The sequence below is a fragment of the Phyllostomus discolor genome, chromosome 9 (genome assembly GCF_004126475.2).
Source record: "Phyllostomus discolor isolate MPI-MPIP mPhyDis1 chromosome 9, mPhyDis1.pri.v3, whole genome shotgun sequence".
Classification (NCBI taxonomy): Eukaryota; Metazoa; Chordata; class Mammalia; order Chiroptera; family Phyllostomidae; genus Phyllostomus; species Phyllostomus discolor.
Window position 1 is genome coordinate 76,441,933 of NC_040911.2, and position 21,607 is coordinate 76,463,539.

General features: G+C 41.8%; 1 protein-coding gene across 13 annotated transcripts in view; it reads right to left on the reverse strand.

The window, feature by feature from the left end:
* Positions 1-21,607, reverse strand: part of PLCB4 (phospholipase C beta 4) — a 394,279-nt gene that overhangs the window by 137,134 nt on the left and 235,538 nt on the right. The window lies entirely within an intron of this gene.

Genomic DNA, 21,607 nt, shown 5'->3' on the forward strand with positions numbered 1-21,607 from the left:
TTTGATTTGTGGGTATTTCTTACCTTTTCTCTCTCACCATTACCCACATTAATTGTGGATGACTATAACTTTCTGCAGCATCATCACATAAGGAATGGTCAAACTTAACAGTGGGCTAGGGATGGGGATTTTGGACTAGCTAGCAAATGCATTAACTCTACTTTATTTAAACATTAGTTGTTCAGAAGCTCTGTTGTGCTTGTAACTGCCCAGGTAGATTAGGATATAGACAGAACTGAAATGAGTGAGGATTTCCACAGTCCATCATGACACTTCTACTTTCTGAGAGAGATGACCCTCAAAGGGACACTGGGGCCCAGACTTTGTCATTTACAGTTCATGGGTTCATAGATGCCAGCCTCCTCACCAGGCATCTTCTGAAGAATCTTGGAGTGGTGCCATTTAATCTCACCACGCTTCATTTATTCCCATCTGTAAACTCAGAAAAGTGATACCAACCTCACAGGGCTATCAAAATTGAGGAACCCTAAGTACCTGGTACAATGTAAATGCTCAGTAAATGTGGTAGTTATGAGAAAACAACCCAAATATTATTTGAGGGCTATTGTGCCAGGGATTTCACAAATACTATTTCAAGTAAATCTAATGGCAACTCTGCAAGATTTTAGATCAGATCAACAATGTCCAATAGATTTTCCACAATGATGTAAATATGCCAGATGGGCACAGCCCAACATGGTAGCTATGAGAGCCACATGGGGCTGATGATGCACTTGAAATGTGGCTAGTGCAACAGATGGGATGAATTTTTAATTTTCATTCATTTTCATTTTAATACTCACATGTGGTTAGTCATTACCATATTAGACAATGGAGTTTTAGAGATTTTAAAAAATGCTTGAAGGGCAGTAAATTCTTTAAAGTGAGAGTTGATAAGTAACACTGGGATTTAAAGTGATTTCTCTGATTCCAGAGCCCTTGTCTGTTCTATGCTGTTGACCTTGACTAAGCAGGTCCCCCTCAGCCTGCCACCAACAGGGTTTTGAATTGTCAGTAAATAAACACTGCTTTGGCAGCCTCCACCTTTAGGTAAACAAGGGGCTCACACTCCTTGTTTCCTGGTTTGATAAGAACTAGGAGGAGGAGAAAAGGACCTTGTCAAGGTTGGAGAGAGACAAGTGAAGTCTGAGTTACAAAAGGGCTACCAGGGTTCTTATCAAGTATCAATAACATCATAAATCACTACCACCAAACCAGATGAGCCTAGGTGTGGCCTTAAGACTGGGAAGGCAGGTGGTGTCTGGAGAGAGTTACCCTACAGATCCCAGTGCTCCTGCTTTTATCAGATCCTGGAAGCTAACAGCCCAAGTGTGGCCTCTTTGTTTTAGCTCTTTATTCCAGAGGAATTGGGTGTTCAGCAGATCCTTTTGGGTTCTGTACACAAACTTTCCTGTCAGAATCACAATATTTTCTTTCCAACTTAAAACTAAAGCCCTTGCTGATGACATTCTGCTGTCAGAATGATTTATGGACTGCTAGCACAAATGGGTCATTAAGTTGTTTTTTCCCTCCTGGGTCTGGTTTCCCCTTGGAAGGATCCAGAACATTCATTCCATTTGCTAATTTCCCTTCTATTTACAGGCCCCGTGAGATGACTGACACTGGGCTCCTTAGGTTATATTCTGTAGAGAACAGCAGGGTACTGACCATGGCCATTACATCATCGCCCTTGTTATTCGCTATTTACCTTGGGAAGAAATCTATCACACGATGGAGGAGCATTGGCAACTCCTGCATTTTTATCCTTTGCTTTTGATTCTTTGCACAACGGTCCCTATTGGGTTAAGCTGTTTACATTTAATACAGATTTTCCTCCTATATATGTTGTTCAATCAGAACCCACCAGGGATTCCAGTTCTAGTTCTAGCCTCCTGAGGAGCAACTCGAAGGCCTGTTTCTGTACCACTGTGCCACCAGCTGTTACCAGCCAGGGTGCTGGGCACTGCTCTGAGCACTCTGCACACATCAATTTATTAACCTCTCAACATTCCTGTGAAGGAAATACTGTTATTATTCCCATTTTACAGACTGGGTCATTGCAGAACAGAAATGAATGGTCTTGCCCAGTAGCTGGTGGGGCAAAGCTGGGATTGCTGGCTATGCAGTAGCACACACTTGGATCACATCCACGCTTAGGCCCGTAAGTGAGAGTAATATAGTGAGGCCATGGGCCCAGGTAACTGCTCAGCAGCTGCATCTGAAGGACACTTTGCTGCTCTCCTTGTCACCAAACGCCAGTACCTATCAACAGGATCAGAAGGGCTTCGGAAAAGTTTTAGTTCTAATTGCCACATTTTTTGAGGATTCCCTTAACTGGCAGACTGTATTAATTACCAGGCTGTTAGGAGTGGTGGGTTCCACTACCTCATAAACCATATCAGAATTTTTTCTCAAATCCTAGTAGCAAGAGAAAGTGTTTTTTCTGGCCTGGTTGCTTCACTTGCAACCAGACAGATACTGCGAATCCTGACCCTCTCTCTCTCTCTCCTGTACTGCTTTGCTGCCAGGGTCACAAGTAGCTAATCTGCAGCTCACTTATTTCAAATTCATGGGATTTTTTTGCTACTTATAGAGAAGCTGCCCGCTAATCTTGCCTGTAATTTGATGTGCTTTCCCATTGTTTTTCTCATTTCAATCTATATCCCTGTTGCATTCCTTTTATCTAGCGGTACATATTTCTGCATTACAGCTTCCTTTGGGCTATGGAAGAAACATATATAAATAAACACAAAAATCCATTTGATGAACACCAGAAATTACTGGGCTTTTTACATTGATTTTAAGGGCCAGACAGACCTAATCCAGATGTGGCTGACACTGGCTCATCTGAGCTCCGTTTCCTCATCTCCAAAAGCAAGAATCACAACAACAATAACAGTTATCTCAAAGGTTATCTCTGAGCACTAGCATCCTTGATGCAAAATCTGAATCCATGAAATTATTAATTTTTAATATAATAGCTGGGTAATAGTATTATGCTTAATGTTGCTAGTATTGATTGTGATTAATCATCTAGAGAAACAAATGAGGAAAATACCACCATCCCTAACTTTCAGATAAGGAAACTGACCCTAACTGAGGTTAGTGTGTCACACAAGAGGACATATAATGTGGCAGAGCTACATGACACTGTGACATAAAGAACATTTCTGTATGTGGCTCTTTACAACGAACATTGGTGCCACTGTGTGCTTATTTCTTCTGATCCAGAATACAAATCAGGAAGTCCATGCAAGAAGGAAACCCGGAGTTTACAAACTACTGTTTAGCTAGACTTGCTGAAAGTTTGGCTTCTGAACAGTCAGGTCAGGCTGTTTGTTCTTCTCAGCCCAGGCCAGCCTCAGCCCATACATCAGGCAGACAGGACCAGCCACCAGAACAGTTTTAGCCTCTTCCATCTTCATGGGCACGGCAGGGAGTAGTAACCTGAGAAGATAACCCCTGGGTGGGGTGCCCCTGCCCTGACCCCCCTCCCCACACACACCAGCAGATCACTCTCTGAGGGCGAGAGGATGATTGAGTGAGTTAACAGCAAGTTTTACAGGAGCCAAACCCACTGTTTACCTTGGGTTCTAAATTCAAGAGAAACAGAAATGAAAGTGTCTTCCCTCAGTCACCAACCAGGAGCATTTAAAGTGCTGATTTCAGCTATGACTGTGAAATATAGTGATCCCTTATTCTGGTAGCAAGTAGAAAGTTTAACTCCACTCATTTCATTTAATTCTTACCTCAGAAATAAAGAATATCATCAACTTTCCAAGTGGCTTGGCTTGGAAGAGTTGAAAAAAAGGCTACTGAAAAGCAACATGAAAGGTCCAACAGCTTTCCTGATTTTTCATGCTGTATTTTAAAAAGAAAACGAAATTGGGCCTGATGGTGCTTATTACAAACATGCTCTCTGACATGTCCTTTGCTGTGTGTGAAGGTGGTCTGCTCAACAAGGATTTGGATCTGGGGGAGGATGAGCCACCTGACAGGGGCCGACTCTTTCTGATAGCCTGCATCATGGTCCTCAATAGTTGTGAATTCCCACCTTCTCTTTCACTTCCTGATAAAGACGTTAAATCACTGGGGCTAATCTTTTAAGGTCTGCCAGTGTAAGATGTCAAACTCTTTGTGTCTGTCTGTCTTGGTCCCTTTCTCCCCCCAGAAAGCTTCTGGGTATTCTGGGGCCAAATCTGGATGCTCAGATTCTGAGAGGACTCCTGCATTGTAGCAGAACGTTCGGACAGGCTCCCTGACTCTCGCCATAGAACACTTGAAAAAGTTATTCCTAAGATATCCAGCAACTACCTCTGAGCCTGCAGAAGGCAGAACACAGTCAACAAAACATGCCATTAGGAGGAGTAGGTGGTCACTCAAAGTAATTTTCTTGGACAGGAGCACCCATGTTAGTGAAAAGGTTGCCTTAGCAACCAAAATAAGAAAAAATTAAAGAAGACCAGCTTACTCAGAGCCAGGGAGGAAAACAAAGATTTTTGCAATGAATATTTACAATACATATTAAAAATATGTATGTCTCCTCCTTCCCCACCCCTTTCCCACACCACCCCAAAGATTGTCTCCTTGAGCAAACTTGAATCAGGTTCCTCTGGATATTCTTTCCAACTAAGCCTCAACTTGTGGACTTCTGTGCCTGTCTTTGCAATGCCCAATGTTAGCAAGATTCCTGCCAAGTTCCTTTAGCCAGGATCCCTGACCCTCAATATCTGATCACCCTTGATATTTGATTGGGTTCTTCTACCTCCACCATCTCCCAAGTGGTATCGAATCACCCTGGCCTGCCTTCAGCAAAAAAATGTTAGGTTGGTTTAGCCAAAATCTACCCTTACCCCTGATGTTTTCTCTTAGTAATTTTCCATCCACTGACCCTTATCTGCTCTTTGGCTACAAATCCCCTTGCCTTGTTGCAGAGCTGAGCACAACCTCTCTCCCTTCCTGAGAGGGTAACCCCCATTGTAGCAGTCACCTGGATACAGCCTTACCATTTTTTAACAAGTGGCATAAATAACTTTTTCTTTAACACCCCCTTCCTCCCAAACTCTAAGAACAACAGAAGGAGCTTTGCAGACTTGCTTAAAACATGGTGAGGCTGGTAAGTCCTTTTCAGTAAAGCACTTCTTCTAATAAAAACACAATTAGTTCCAGAATAATAAATGGCACTGAACAAATGATTAGACATACGTTGACACAGAAGACATAACTGAAGAGGCAGGTCAAGGAAAGAATGTTTTAAACTATTGCTATATGGAGGTGACAGACCATGTTGAAAAGAGTCACTGAAAGGAAAGGAATCACAAATGACTTCCATGGAGTTTCCCTTTGATACATGCATTTCCCACGTAAATAATCCAGCTTTTAAAAATGCTTTTCTTTATACTAGCTGCATGACATGTCATTCCCTTTCCACTTTATCTTCTTAAACAGCTTATATTTAGGCCTCAAAGATACACAGTTCTCACAGGCTCTTAGGGCCAATTCTGACTCTATCTCTTCTTATTGTGTCTAAAAGAAGTGCAGAAATGATTGCAACATGCATACAAGGGCTACTACTACCTTCTGTGGAAGTCTGCAGTGAGTGAGTGAAGAGTTGGCTTTGGAAAATTGCAGTCCTAAAAACCTAGCATGTGGCCATTTGACATGGGGAAGGGGATAGAGTGTTGGGGGGAGCAGTTGGAGAGGGCTGCTGCATCAGCTGTGTCACCAAGGAACTGACACTGGGACGGACTGGGAAGGGTAAGGGATTCATTAGGGGGAAATGCCCATGAAAGAGGGAGCAGAAATAGGAGGGAGAGCCTTCAAAGCAGGAGGCAGGACTAACTCCTGTGAAAGGAGAGCAGGGAGGAAGGAGGCCTGGGGAGGAAGGGTCTCAGGCTGCAGTACACCTCTGTCTAGTGGATGGGTCTCCCAGAGCAAGGACTGCTCACCAGAGGAGCCTTATCTGGAGCAGGAAAGGATCAGCTCCAGTATCTCTGTCATGGTATTCACTGGCTGGGACCTTGGCAGGTTCGTTGCAGGGGTGCTGACATGCTGCAGCTGGAGGCTGTCCACTGACCACACTCTCTGGGCAGGTTTCTCTTGGAAGATTTCAGTGGCACACCTCCCCGGTTACAACAGATGGCATCTTTTGCTAATCCTTCTCCAGATGCCAAAATAGAACCTCCAGCCCCAGTTCCTTGGCACTCTTAAAATTCCTTACAAATTGGCACCATTTAAATAACAATAAATTTGAGTCCAAATATGTAAGTAAGGACTTGCTGGATCATTGCCCCTATTGAGTGACGAATGAATGCCTTGCTAGGGATATAGCAGTAAATAAAATCAAAGTCTATGCTCTCATGGTTTACATTTTAAAGGGAGGATTTTGACAAAGGACAAAAACAAGTAATATATCAGGAATTAATAACTGTAACGATAAAAATCTTAGAGGGTAAGGGGAATGTGTATGTGGATATGTGCACACACGGTGTTTTGAAGTAAGATGATCATGAACGCTTCCTGGATGAAGTGACTTCAAGCAGAGCCAGAACGAAGTGAGGAAGCAAACCATGACAATTGCGTGCACACAGGAAAAAAGCAGCTCAGAGAGGGAGCTGAGGTGGAGTGTGCCTGGTATTTTCAGGGAACATCAATGGGAAAGTGAACTGAAAGCTCATGCAGGGGACTTGCAAGGGGGACAGAATAGCTTTGGGGAACAGAATAGACATTGACTGGAGAGACACAGGAAGTCACTGAAGGCTTACACTAGAAGAGGGACACACTCAGACTTACATTCTAAAAACATCCACCTTCCTGATCCCTCGCAATGGCCCTGTGGAGTAGGTCTTATCACCCCCATTTTTCGGACAAGGAAGCTGTGGCATAGTGCATAGCGAGTTTAAGACTGGTTCATGATCCTATCTCTTGAGTAATAAAGCCAAAATGAACTTATTTTGGCTTAACCCTGAATCCATGCCCTTAACGAACAATTTGCATTTCAAACTCTTCCAGAAAGTGCTCTCTGGTAAAGATTTTACTCTAAGTACCACTGAGCACAAAAATCCTTTTATTTGCAAACAATATCCTGGTAACTCGGCTATGGTGAGCAAAAGCTGGGCAACTTCTTCATCTTCCAAAGTTAAATGGGTCACCTGCCCTTTTAGGAGCTTGGGAGAAGGGAAGCCACACCAGGAGAAGAGTGGAGGTGCCAGTGAAACCGACCCCAGGGCGACTCTACTGGGGAGAGCATGCCGTCCTTGAGAAGCTGTACTGGCTCAGCCCACACACTTCATTTCACATTTTGGACAAGGCACCATTTCAGAGCAATTTCTGACTATGTCTTTAAGAGCAAGTAGCTTAAAAACCATGTGTTTCTTATTAATTTATCAGAATCAGTATTAAGTATAAGAAAGGGTTCCTTGCTGAGAATATTTTATGTCTATTTCCAATGATTGAAAGAAAATATTAGGTTCCTTTTATATTGTACATGTTACCTAGTTTTTAATTTTTTTTTCCCTCACGTACTTTACTATCTTTTTCCAAGTGCTCACTCTTCCTCCCATTTGATTTTTTTATTACTTGTTTATTTATTTTTAAATATATTTTAGTGATTATGCTATTATAGTTGTCCCATTTCCCCCTTTCTCTCCCCTTCACCCTGTACTCCCTCTCCCACCCACGTTCCCCCCCTTTAGTTCATGTCCATATGTCATACTTATGAGTTCTTTAGCTTCTACATTTCCCGTACTATTCTTGCCCTCCCCCTATCTATTTTCAACCTACATTCTATGCTACTTATTCTCTGTACCTTTTCCCCCTCTCTCCTCCTCCCACCCTCCTGCTGCTAGCCCTCCATGTGCCCTCCATTTCTGTGGTTCTGTTACTGTTCTAGTTGTTTACTTAGGTTCTTTTGGTTTTGCTTTAGGTGTGGTTGTTAATAATTGTGAGTTTGCTGTCCTTTTACTATACATGTCTTTTCTTTATCTTCTTTTCTTAGATAAGTCCCTTTAGCATTTCATAAAATAAGGGCTTGGTGATGATGAACTCCTTTAATTTGACCTTATCTGAAAACGACTTTATCTTCCCTTCCATTCTAAATGAGAGCTTTGCTGGATAGAGCAATCTGGGATGTACGTCCTTGTCTTTCATGACTTGGAATATTTCTTTCCAGCCCCTTCTTTCCTGTAAGGTCTCTTTTGAGAAATCAGCTGACAGTCTGATGGGAACTCCTTTGTAGGTGACTGTCCCCTTATCTCTTGCTGCTTCTAGGATTCTCTCCTTCGTTTTTACCTTGGCTAATGTAATTATGATGTGCCTTGGTGTGTTTCTTTTTGGGTCCAACTTCTTTGGGGCTCTCTGAGCTTCTTGGATTTCTTGGAAGACTGTTCCCTTTGCCAGATTGGGGAAGTTCTCCTTTATTATTTGTTCAAATAACTTTTCCACTTGTTGCTCCTCCCCTTCTGGTACCCCTATAATTCGGATGTTGGAACATTTAAAGGTGTCCTGGATGCTCTTAAGCTTTTCCTCGATTTTTTGAATTCTTATTTCATCATGCTTTCTTGCTTGGTTGATTCTATCTTCCTTCTGGTCCACTATATTGTTTTGAGACTCAGATTCTTTCCTTTCACTATTGGTTCTCCTCCGCGTATCTTCCTGCATTTTTTTTATGGTAACCTGCATCCTTTCATCTAAATTGAGCCCAAAGTCAACCAATTCCGTGAGCTTTCTGATCACCAGTGCTTTGAACTGTGCATCTGATAGATTGGCTATTTCTTGGTCGCTCAAAAGGATGAGTCCTGGGGGACTGATCTGTTCTGTTGGAAACATATCTCATCTCTCCTTTTTTTTTTTTTTTTTTTTTCCAGTCTGGTGGCTCTGGTTACGGTGGGGGGGCGGAGCCTTAGGTGTTCACCGGGGCTGGGCACCCCAGTCGCTAGATTGTGACGTTATATGTGGGGGCAGGGGCGGGAGCGGGGAAGGGAGGGAACTACGGCGGTAGTTCCGTTCTCCTGGGCTCAGACCCTTCTTTGGGATTCTGGGCTGCGAGTTCTGCCCTGGTCCACAATCGCTGCCTCACTGGTTCCCCCAGCCGCAGCTTTCGTACTCAGGGATCACCACTGCGTTCTTGCTCCCCAGATGGCTGTCGCGCCGATTTCTCGCCAAATTATCCCCGACCTCCGCGCGCCGCCTACCCGCGCCAGCCCCGCGCCCACCCGGCTCGTCTTCTCCTACCAGTCTGGATGTACAGGTCTACTTCAACTTCTTGGCTGTCCGACTTCCATTCAGATAAATCCTCTATCAGTTCTGAGTGTTATTCTGTTTGTAAATTATTGTTGTTCTACTCTTGGTTGTGCGAGGAGGTACGGTGCATCCACCTATTCCTCCATCTTGCCGGAAGTCCCTAAAATTTTTTGTTTGTTTTTAATAGTGACTGAAAGAGTCCTGGTTAGTATTTTACTATCCATAAAAGCTAATTTTTATTGATCAAAAAGTAGAGGTATTAGTGTTCTTAGGGATGTTTATTTGCTCTTAGGGAAAATAGGTGAAATATAAATTCTTTCTATCTCACTTCCCTAAGAGAATCAGATTAAGAACTCCTGGATGTAATAGTATAATGACCATGGTCTAAAATAGACAAAGCAAATGGGTGACTAAAAGAGCTGATCAGATCTTTAAACAGTTCTAGCTTCCATTACTGAACTTTAGAAAATATTAAAATTATATATATCTTTTACAGCATACATATTTTCCAAAAAAATGTTTCTTTGTGTAGGAGAAAAAAAAATTCTGGACCATCTTAGGGTCCCTGGCTGGGTCTAAAAATTAAACAGAGAAACAGAGATTAGCACAAGAAAAGCTAACAAATTTATTCAAAGTAAGTTTTACTTGACATGGGAGCCTTAATAAGAAAATGAAGAACCAAGGAAACACTTAGACCTGAGCATTTTTATGTGAGTTTGAGGAAGATGGCCAGTTGTGGAGGAACACCACAGGTCAAGGAGGATGAGGTAAGTGCAGTAACTGAGGGAGGTGTGGCAAGACCTGCCTATTCTGATTCTTCTCAGGGTCCCTTTGTCTTCAGAGAGAAGGATGCTTCTTTCCTCCAGGTGGAGGGAGGGTACTCCTCACATGAGGGTTTTATGACCAGTTTCAGGGAGGAAGGCCAGGGGGGAGGTCAGAGTGACCTTCCTGTTTCTCCTGTTTTGTCAGTCTCCTTCAGCTTACAATATTGAATATGCCAAGGTGTCATTTTGGGGGGCAGTGTGATCTGAGGGCCCCCATTCATACCTGGCAGCCATTCTGAGTCATTATACATGTGGCTGTGATTCCTGTATGTTCTCTTTATCAATACATCTGTCCTCAAGACTGGCTCCATCAACTACTATATGTTGGGTAGTTGGGAATAATGTGGAAAATGACCTCATTTAATCCTCCCAACCACCTGAGGGTTTAAAGCGATGATTGATAGCAAGTGCTTAGCACTGTGCCAGGCACATTACATAGTTTAGAGAGCTCAATAAAATCTAGTATGTTGAACTCCTCTGGAAAAAGAGAAGTCTCTTTAATTGATCAATTCTTTCCCCATTATCTGCATTGCCTGTTTGGGGGAGATTAGCTATAAAACACTAAGTGAATTTAATTATTTTTCTTTCTCAGGAAGCCTAAAACTCCTTACCAGGCTCTCTGCCTAATGGTTCTCAAACCTGAGCAGTGTCACCCAAATCACACGCAGGGCTGTTAACACAAGGATTGCTGGAGCCAACCGCCACGAGTTTTACTTTTGTAGGTCTGGGGTGGGCCTGATAACTGCCTTTTTAACAAGTTCGCAAGTGCTGCTACTGCTGCTGCTGTTCAGAGACTGCACCTGGAGAACCACTGCAGGCTAGGGAGTGTAGGATCCTCCTGCTCAGCCTGGGACCCGCTAGGTATCCAACCGTTCTGTGCCCTGGTTTTGCGATTTGTAAAATAAGGCTATAAAGACCTCCCTCGCATAGAGTTTTTATGGGGCTTTAAAGAAACAATATTTTTATAGCATTTACACAATGATACCATTTGTACAGCGCTTTGTGGTGCTCATGTGGCAGATATTTCTATTGTAAGCACTAAAAAGCACCCTCGCGAAAAAACAACCTAAACCAGTAACAACAAAAATATTCCCTCATAATTTTTAGGAATGAGGAATTCACTCACACAAAGTTGATTTTAAAGAAATGAAATTTTATTGCTCAAGAAGGGCCTGCAAAATGATTCACTTTAAAATATACTATATATTGCATTAGACTGCTCATTTGTTCACACTTGAATGAACTCTATTAATTCAGTGGCTAGGCCACAGGCATTAGTAGAGTACATTCCCCCCGAAAAATGTGCAAACAGACAGGATGCCCTTTGGGCCCCTTCTCCATCAGCCTAAGATTTGCCAGGCTGCGCTCAGCAACCCTAGTTAGAAGGGTGCCCTGGACACCGTGCTCCTGTGCACCTGTGGCCACAGACATGGCTTGAAGGAGCTGATTCGAGCATCTTCCTACTCACACTTCAGGCTTAAGATAAGCAATAAAGAACCAACACTATTATTTCAGCAGTTGAATTTTAACTAAATTCTTTAGCATAGCACAGTAATATTTCAGGGGCATATGTTGCTCCTTAGCTAGTTTCGTATGTTTTAATTTGATTGACTCATTATTTACACATTTTCTTCTATTTGCATTATGTTGTTTTGGTTGTTCTAGCTCCTTTGGAATCAAAAGCCACCCCAGATTTCTTCACTGGTTGCCTAATGGATGCATCTCACGTCTTGCCATGAATAAGCAGTCCTTCCTGTACCCTTGAATAGCATCAGTCTCAGTGTGAGAGTTTTCCATGAGACTGACTCAGACACTATTTCATGCCTGAAATGCTTCTATTCCCCTAAGGAATAGAGTTATTGTCTACCCTTGTGAAGAAATGAAGAAAAGCAAACTCAAAGAAGCTTCACAGAGAGGGAAAAATATAAAAATGAGGAGATAAGCAAAAACAAATAAACAAAAATGGTGCATCTTAGAAAAGAAAGACAACAGTGATTACTTATGCAACAAAATCTGATACAATCATAAAGGGAAAAAAAGGAGGTTGATTAAATTAAAAATGCAATACATTTATAAGAGAAAATGATGAACTAAAAGTAATTACCTGAAACAAAGTATCATTATCCCCATCAAAACTAATTTTTTATTTAGTTTTACATAACATTATTTGTCTTCTAAGCTTGGTATGTTCAAACTACAGCCTGTCAGTTAAATCTAATTGGCCCCTGTTTTTGAAAATAATTTATTGGAACGCCATGCACTAATTCATGAATTGTCTATGTTCTGTGGCTGGGTCTGTGCTACAAAGATAGAGTAGTTGAGAAAAAGACTGGGGGGCTCACAAAGCCTAAAGTATTTAATATCTGGTCTTTTACAGAAAAAGTATGTTGACTCCTGTTCTGAGCCTTTTCAACATGAGACGATCAATAACAAAAAGTAAGTCAGAAAAAGTATCTAAGACAACTGTGGCTGACTGCAAAGAGGGCCACAATGCTCCTTCCCTTCCTGTGCAAATGTTCTAGCAATGTGACTCTGCAGCTCCTCCCATTAAGAAGTGGAGTAGCCCAGGCCCGGTAGTTCATTTAGTTGGAGCGATGTCCCATGTACCCAGATAGGACGCATATGAGAGACAACTGATCAATGTTTCCCTCTCACATCTCACTCTGCCTCTCACTCCCTTCCTCTGTTTCTAAAAACATCAATAAACATATCCTCAGGTGAGAATTTTTTTAAAAAGTGGAGTATATGTCCCTACTTCTTGAGTCTGGGCTGGCCTTGTGACTTGCCTTGGCCTCATGATTGCATCAGTAACTTGGCTGTGCCCAAAAGAGACCCGCTGGGGTGGAGATGACACCATGCTGCTAAGGCCATCCCAAATCAACTTCCAGTCGGCCCAGCAAACACATGAGCGTGCCCTGCGAAGCCCAGCCCAGATAGCTGATCCACAGAATCATGGACTGCATAAATGGTTTCTGTCTTAAAGCACTAAAGGGCATTAGACTATGTCAATCAGAACATGCCACTTTGGCATACCGATTATTTGAAGCTGAAGGCAATTGACAACCAACAGACGCAGAAAAAAGCCTTTCTAGAGCTTCCCTTATCTGATTAAAAGCAGAAATTTCTGAGAAGTGAGGACTTTCATAAATCCCCTCTTCAGGGGGTTTTACAGCCACAAAGAAAACAGAAAGTCAGCAATGAGATGAGTCTACACAACCCTTACTAAAATAACCCTTGTCTTCTATTAGTTTTCTAATATATTTACCACCATTTCACAATTTACTGTCCCTGGAAGCCCAAATCCCCTTTCCCTTATCTAGTCACTTCTCCACAATCTATCGCCCATTGGTAAAATGGTATATGAGCTTCTGAGTCTAACTACTTTGGGTTTTCACTCTTTTCTTTGAAGCTCTTGTGCATGCAAAAATATTAGAATCATGAAAATTTGTTTGACCTTTCTCCTGTTAATCTGGCTTCTGCCAGTTTAACTTGCAGAAGTTAAACTGGCAGAAGCCAGACACTGAACCAGACACAGAACCTAAGAGGATAGAGGAAAAGTTTTCTTCCTTTACGTCATTAAGTGCCGGTGTGGTTTGACATGCAACAAAATTTGCTACAATCATTGACCACTAATTGATCCTTTAAACCTTTGTCTTTCCACAAACTAACTAACAGTTCTTTTTTCCCTTTCTAGCTGATCATCTCTTTTCAGATTTCATATCACTTCCCCTACTGGGATTTCAAATCAGGCTTCCTCTTACCCTACTTGCCTCCCTATAACTTTATTTTCCAGTTGGTCAAGCTTGAGTTCTGGTAATACCTACTGAGAAAAATTGTCTCTGATTGTTTCAGTACTTTTAGATTTCTCCATTTACCAAATTTCTGGATAACTGTCTGCACGACTTAGCACTCTATGGTATAGATTTCATCTAACACACACGTTTTCACTCCTCCAACCAAGGCACAGCTTCCTTTTCATCAAGGACAGGGGCTCCTTCTGTCTCAGGCTCATACACTCAGAGGGCTGATGGTGATGAACGGCGGGTCAGTAAACTCTGTGATATGAAATTACTCTTCTAACCTTATCCACAAGTAAAGGAGCAAATGTGCTCTAGGAATCCACACAGCAAGAACCCGGGCCATCCCAGATTTCTGTTAATCAACCCCTCACTCTGAGTTAAGGCAGGGGATGAAAGTTGGGAGAAGTTAAAAGCCATTTATTGGCAGAAGCTTTAGGAGACTGATTATTAGTGCCAAGAGTTGACTGCTAGATCTTTAAGGTTTCCAACAGTTTCTGTTGAGGTAGTGCCTGAACATTTTACAGAAGAGACATGGTCTGAACCCTGGTGGAATCTCTGCTCTGAAGAGGGGCACTCAATTGGGTGCCTCATATACTCCTACTAGGAGCCTCTAGCACAGGCATATTGTCCCCATGTGAGGTGAGAGAGATGCTCCATCAGGTGAAAGGACTAGCTCAAGATCATAATTTGTAAATGTCAGAGTAAAGGCTCAAACCAGGGTCTTTTGTCTTCAAAATCAACTTACTTTCTGGAACTTTCCAAATGATACAGAACTTTCCTTAAATGCCTAATGCTTAGATGACAATGAGCTCTAAGCTTTGGAGTGGTTTGAGAGTATCGAGAACATTATCAGCACTGTTGTTTTAAAGTCTGGTCCAGAGGAAGGAACAGGCCTAAGTGTTTTTGCAGAAACCTGGGTGACACTATTTCTTGCAACTTTGGGTTGTTTCAGTGCTCAGACCAACTAAGGACCTAGGTGCTTTCTTATTGTGTGAGAAGAGTCACATGGCTATGATGATAAGACAGGTAACTGAAAGCTGATGGGTGAGAAATCATATAACCCTTAGGTGAAAAAAAAATACTCTTCAGGCCCACTTTCACATCTACTCTTTTCTAGTCCAGGGATGTTAAGAAATTGTCTATGGAGACACAGCCAATAAGCAAAAAGAATGACTGCAGCTCACCCTTAAATTCCTTAAATTCCTGGTGTCTCAATTACAACGTCATATCTCCTGCATGCACTTGGCCTGCAGCCCCAGAAACCATTCGGCACACAGCTACCAGATAACTGTCTCCAAATATAAATCAAATCATGTCAGTCCCTTTTGAAAAATAATTTCCCATAACAATCAGAAACAAAAATCCAAACTCCTTGTTCTGGTTCTACATCATCGATTCTCACACTCGAGTGTGCAATGGAGTTCTTCGAGGGTGTGTTAAAACATATATTGCTGAGTCAATCCCCAGACTTTCTGATTCATCCTGAGAATTTGCACTTCTAATAAGGTTCCAAGTGCTGCTGACAATGCTGATTTGAGGAGCACACTTTGAGAACTGTGCTTGCCACTCTACATGATGAGGCATCTGCCTACTTTGCAGACTTCTGTTTTTAACATGAGCCCACACACGATGCCCACTCCAACCAGGATGCCAACAGTGGCCCTGGGAGTGGAGGACTGAGAAAAGAGGAGAATGAATCCATTTGTTCATTCTGTTGGAGGGTTTAGTATGTTTTTCAATTCCCTTTTTGCATAATTTATTTTTAACTAAATATTTGATTTGTATTATATGTAAAATGTTTCTGACATGCTACAGAAAACATGACAATAAATAACATTCATTTCAAGAAGAAGAAGCACATAGTGCATCCATAAACGTACCTCTTCTCTGGCGTTCTCTTCGTCTGCATTAGTCTGCCCAGCATCCTGTGCCGGAAATCCCTACCTTGTTTTACACTCTTTCTCACCTTCTACACCCCCCAGGTTAGGATTTTCTCTAATTCATTTTCATTTTTTAAACGTTTTTTAATTTATGTTTTTGAGAGAGAGAGAGGAGAGAAATATCAATTTTGCCATTTACTTGTTCATGCATCTATTGGCTGACTCCTGTATGTGCCCTTCCTGGGGATCAAACCTGCCACCCTGGCATATCAGGACAATGTTCCAACCAACCAAGACACCTGGCCAGGGCTCTAATTCATTCTCATACTCAACCTGTCCCCTTATTTCCCACATGTGCAATGATCTATTGGGTCTTTGAATCACAGCCTCTTCCCCCCAGACTATTCACATGGGAATCCAGCCAGACCCACTTCCCAGTTGTCGTTCAGGCCTTACTTACTCTTCCCTACTACATGCCAATCAAAGACTCCCCATAGCTTTCAGGATGTCATGCCAAAGCCTTGGGCTACTTATGGTATGGACACTGCCCATCTCTGTAGCTTCAGCTGCTGTTCTCCACCACTCTCCTTGTGCCCCAGCCAGACGAGCCAAGTCCCCTAATTCCATACCCATGCTCTTGCATGAGCCATGGGCTCACCCTCAGCTTAGCTGTGCTTTGATTAGCTGATTGACTGACGCATCGTCAGTCAAGACTTTGCTCCGAGGGAGCCTGCTCTCCGAGGCTATGCAGGTCAGTCCCCTGGGCCCACTGCCCTTCCAGTCTTCTCACGGCACAAGGAGCACAATCCTACACCTTCCTCGTCATAACTGGACTTTGGGTGAAAGTGTAGGGGTGAGGCTGGTAGAACTTCTGGGGCCATATGCTCAGGGCCTGCAGTTTCAAATGGAGACATCCGGACTTAATTTGGTGTATAATGAAGTGATACTAACACATTTTTTGCTAGTTTGTTTAAATGTCCAATTCTAGTAGGGACTGTAGCTTGAAAAAAGTGAGACTCATGGCAAAGCAGCCAAGAACTGAACGAATATTCACCAGACATATGTAGTAATAAGTTCTATAGAATATATATTTAGCAATTGAGCTCCATTTCTTACTTACTCATTTTCTTACTTCTTTTCTGGCTCCCCTAACTCCAAATTTGAAATTGTATTATTTTTGGTTTTGTACTTGGCAACTTTTACACTTTAAATAATGAACACAAGCCTCTATTTCATTTACCATCATCTATACCAAGAGTACCTCCTGCTGAGAACAGGAATCCTCTGGTCTTTCCTCCATTCCTCTAACCCCTTGTATTTTCCAACACCTGTACCCCTACTTTGTCAGTACCCCTACTTTGCATAAAGTTAGTAACTTCTTTTACATTCTCTTTTGTCGATAATGATTAAATGTTTTGCCTACCTTTAGGTTGATTCTAAAAGCTGAAAGACATAGATCATGATTATTATTATTATGATGGCTGTTAAGTATCCTTCACTGTAAAGTACAAGTAATGGGCAACAATTTCACCTTATAGTTGGCTCTATGTTCTGCCAACATTATATCATTATATAGGAGCACTATCTAGAAGTCCACCCAAGAATGACTTCTTTCTATAGAAGATGTAACTTTGTTTGGTTTATTATTTACCATTGTTTAGGGCCCAGATTCTTTGACATTTTTTGGCCTATAGAGATACGTGTGATTTGTGTCTGATAGAAAAGACAACCACAGAGGTTACAGTCTTTGCCCCCTAGAGCAGTAGCTGGTTTTGTATCTAATGGATAATACTGTTTCAGCTCTCCTTTCCCAATGGTATTAAAGCTCTCTTCCTCCAACGCAGTTAGACCTAACTTTATCATCATGCTGGTGTCCTCACTGAGGAGTTAAATACATCTTTAAGTGAAAATACTTTTTCTGAGGGTTGTGTTTTTAGGTTTTTGAAAAAGCCCTTGCTTCCCTGACAAGCAGCCAGGGGCGTGTAGGCGGTCTGGGCCTTTTGGGGCTTCATCATGTGGCCCACCATTTGCTCTGAGAGCCGCCTGGGAAATTCAGCCTGTCCGCTCCTCCAGACTTTAGGTTTGCACTGATCCTGCACTTTGACATTTCTCTGGGCTTGACAATGGCCATAACTGTTTCTGTTTTCCTAGCAGTAGTTGTATGCACCAACTGTTTCCATTTAAGTGAATGTAGGGGACAGGGAGGCGGTGGTAGGTGGAAGGGAGTCAAGACCAAGTATTTACCAGAAAAAGGCACTCCATCTGGGCAGCTTGCCTCAGATGTACTCAAGGCCCATAGGTGACAAAAAGGAGTGGCCCAAGCACGGATATGTAACATGGGGAGGGTGGGGTCAGTGGTGGCCGGGGTGAGTCTTCTACAAAACAGTTAAGTCTCTGACCCAGTTACCACTAAGAAATGATCGACAAAATTAAAAGTTCCAACTAAATGAACTGAAAACTGTTTCTTTATGTTGGAAAAGAAAAATGGTATTAGAAAATCTGGTTGTATGGTAGTTTGAATGGATTGCCTAGAACTGTGCTGTCCAACAAAATAGCCACCAGCCACATGTAACTGTGTAAGTTTTAATTAAAACTGAACAAAACTGAGAACTCAGTGCCTCATCCCCACTGGCCACACTGCAAGCACTGAATGAACAGCCACCCGTGGTGATGGGCAGCAAAGATACAGACAGACCATCACTGCTATGTTCCCATGGTGACTGTTTTTTTTAGGGCAGCAGCATTCTTTGTAAATACAAAGTTCTTTTAACATTTTGTTTGTTTTAAGTACATACTTGGCCCTTCAAGGTTACGAAAAAGGGAAGGAGGTCTCAGGAGTCTGGATGGGAGAATCTGAGCTGAAAAAGAAGCCCAACAGCTCAGGATGACAAAGGACTAGAATTTTCCATTTTTCTCCTTCAGCTTGAAAGGGATCATTTTTTTAATAGTTGAGAAGAGGCATATGGAAAAGAGGAAAGGGGTAAATTGGAAGAGGACTCTGGGGGGAGAGCTTTAAAAAGAGAAGAAACAGGAACATGCATCTTGGTGGCAGAGGGAGGCAAGAGGACAGCAATGAGACACCCTGCGGCAGAGCTGACTCATGAAATTACATGACCTCAGATACTTAATCTGAATGTGTCCTGGAGCATGCTGCAGGTCTCTGCTACCACCCAATCTTCAGTAAGAGTCTATTTCCCACATTGTCCTTATTCTTGGAACTTGGTGACACAACGAGTTTAAGAAGAGAAACAAACTAGAACTGGGAGCAGAGAGGTAAGAAGGCACCAAGGATATGACTAATCATCAAGAGAGTGTAAGGACCTAGGAATTCTAGGAAAGGGTGGGAGGGCCCTGAGCAGCCAGGGGATGGGGCCCTTTTAATGGGAATACAGAAAGACAATCAGGTTGAGTTGGAGACATTTGGGTTCCATGTGTTCCCACTGCTGTTTTTGTCCTCCACAACGGAAAAATCTCTATTTAAAAGATTTCCTAACAAGCACTGCTTAGAAACAAAATACAGTTTGCATTCAAGTAACGTCTAAGTCAAATAAAGTCGGATTAAAAAAATAGATTTAGAAGTGGAATGGGTATACAATCAGAGGTTACAATGCAGGCTGTTATGCAGCTTCTAAAATTTTGGGCGGCCTCAAAGAAATCCCTCAGTAATGCAGAAATAATAAAATGATGCTTAAAACCAGCTGCACTGATTATATTGATTGGCAAGATAATATGCAATTTTAAAACTGTGGCTAGTAAATACTTTTTTTCTGACCTTGTGAGGGCTCATCTACTTCTCTGCCTTCCTTGAACCAATCAGTGGAACAAGACACATTGTTTGCCTGACCCTTCAGGCCATCGTGAGAGTTGTCACACAGGGCTAAAGGCATTTGTGTCCCTTCACATGTGGTCCCTTTGCCGTGACACTTTGGGGGGAGCTCAGGTTCTGTTTTCTCCAATTCTTGTTCCTCCCATTTGCTGTCAGTTGTCATTTCTCACTTCTGTTTACATACAAATTATAAAAAAACAAAGCTTTTCTGCATATAATTTGTTGCCTTGAATATTTTAATGGCTGTGGCTCCAAAGAATTGAATCTTACAGGATTGGGAAATAATAAGAAAAACTGGCTACAATTCACTTGAAATACTGTTTGGTTTTCTGGTTTGATATATTGTTATAAAGAGACTTATTTACTTTATGAGGTTCTTTTTTTAATGTTTGCTTAAACTAGCACTTCAGAAAGTTGAAAGCTTAGTTAAATGTTTTTAATACTTGTTCACAATTTCTTTCCTCCTGGTTTTATCTCATTTTCAGAGGAATCTGGGGAAAAAGCCAATGCCTTTGGAAGCGCAAGTAATCAGTATTTTCTAAATGTGAGTGAGTTGTGATAACTAATAACCAGAGAAGATCAGTAGAAATAATAAATGATTCCATGAGGATGAACTTTCAGTTTATGAAATCGTATTTTACTTTGTTTATCAAAGAAGCACCTTTCTCTCATGTTTCTGCTTATACTGTAGTAGTAGAGATGCTCAAGTAGTGATTATATTTAATCACTTCAAAATGACATTCTGTGAGTAATTGGAAGCCATGTAATATTTTGAAATTATCCTATTGTTTTCCAGAGCCTTAGAAACCACAAATCTTTTGGGGCACTAGCCGATTCAGGGAGAGATGGCTCTCACCAACTCATAATGCAGGGCAATGGCCATCAACTTGCTGACACTGGTCCCCAACTTACACCTGGCTTACCCAGGAGAAAGATTTAGAAGTGCATCTAAGCTGGTCCTCGGCCCCCTTTGCCAAGTTGTGTAAAGTGGATAAAAGCAGTCAACCACAATAAACTGACTTCACATTAGGCTTGAACTAGATCAATTATGTCTTGATCATTTTTAACTTAAAAAATAGAAATATCCTGTGGTTTACCCTAATATTTTGAATCTGTTGAAGTGCACACGGGCCCTCACATGGGTCTCTAGAATTCTCACCATTGATATTATCAAGAAAATGCACAAGTACACAAACAATAAAACCAGACAGTTGGAATCAATTGAATCTAAAGTCCCTTTTGATACTAGACATCTACAGTGAGTTCAGCAGTTGCAGGCATTCTGTTAGTCCCTAGAGAGGGAGAAGCAAAATAGGGCCCTTGACCTAAAGAAAATCAGAGTATAGGAGGAGAAACAGAAACATTAAATAGGAACACAGTGTAATAGGTGCAAGGGTAGGTCAGTAGTAGCACAAAAGAGTGATCAGTTCTCACTGGATGTATCAAGGAAGAAAGAAACCAAAGAGGTGGAGAATTCCCATCTGGGTTCTAAGGGATGAGCAGGAGTTCACCAGTCTAAGAAGGAGGAACAAGTTTATTTCAGAAACAGAGGGCAATGTACACAAAGCATGTCATAGAATAGTTTATTGGAAAAATTGTAAGTGGGTTTTTATGACTAAAGCAGAGACTATGTAAGAATTTGGTAGGAAATGAGGTTGTAGAAAAAGGCTTGAGCTGAATAATGGAAAGTCGTGTATTTCCTTCTGATACATTTCCTTTATCCTACATTAGAGAGCCATGAAAGCATTTTAACTAGAGGAAGAAGAGGCTCTGATATATATTTTCAAAGGTTACGCTATGATCACAACTATGAAAGAAGGGGAAAAAAAGAAAAAACATATAGAAAGAAAGACTAAAGGAAAACTCCCAAAGAATTAAAAGTGGTTGCATCCAGGCGGTGAAATATTATTATTTTTTCCTTTGATAACAGAGTGCAATTAGCTATTGCTTTCTGAGAAGCAGTAAAGTTTCAGTCATATAAATAGCTTCAATACTTTAATTCAATACAAAAATAGAACTGCATTGGGGCCCATCCTT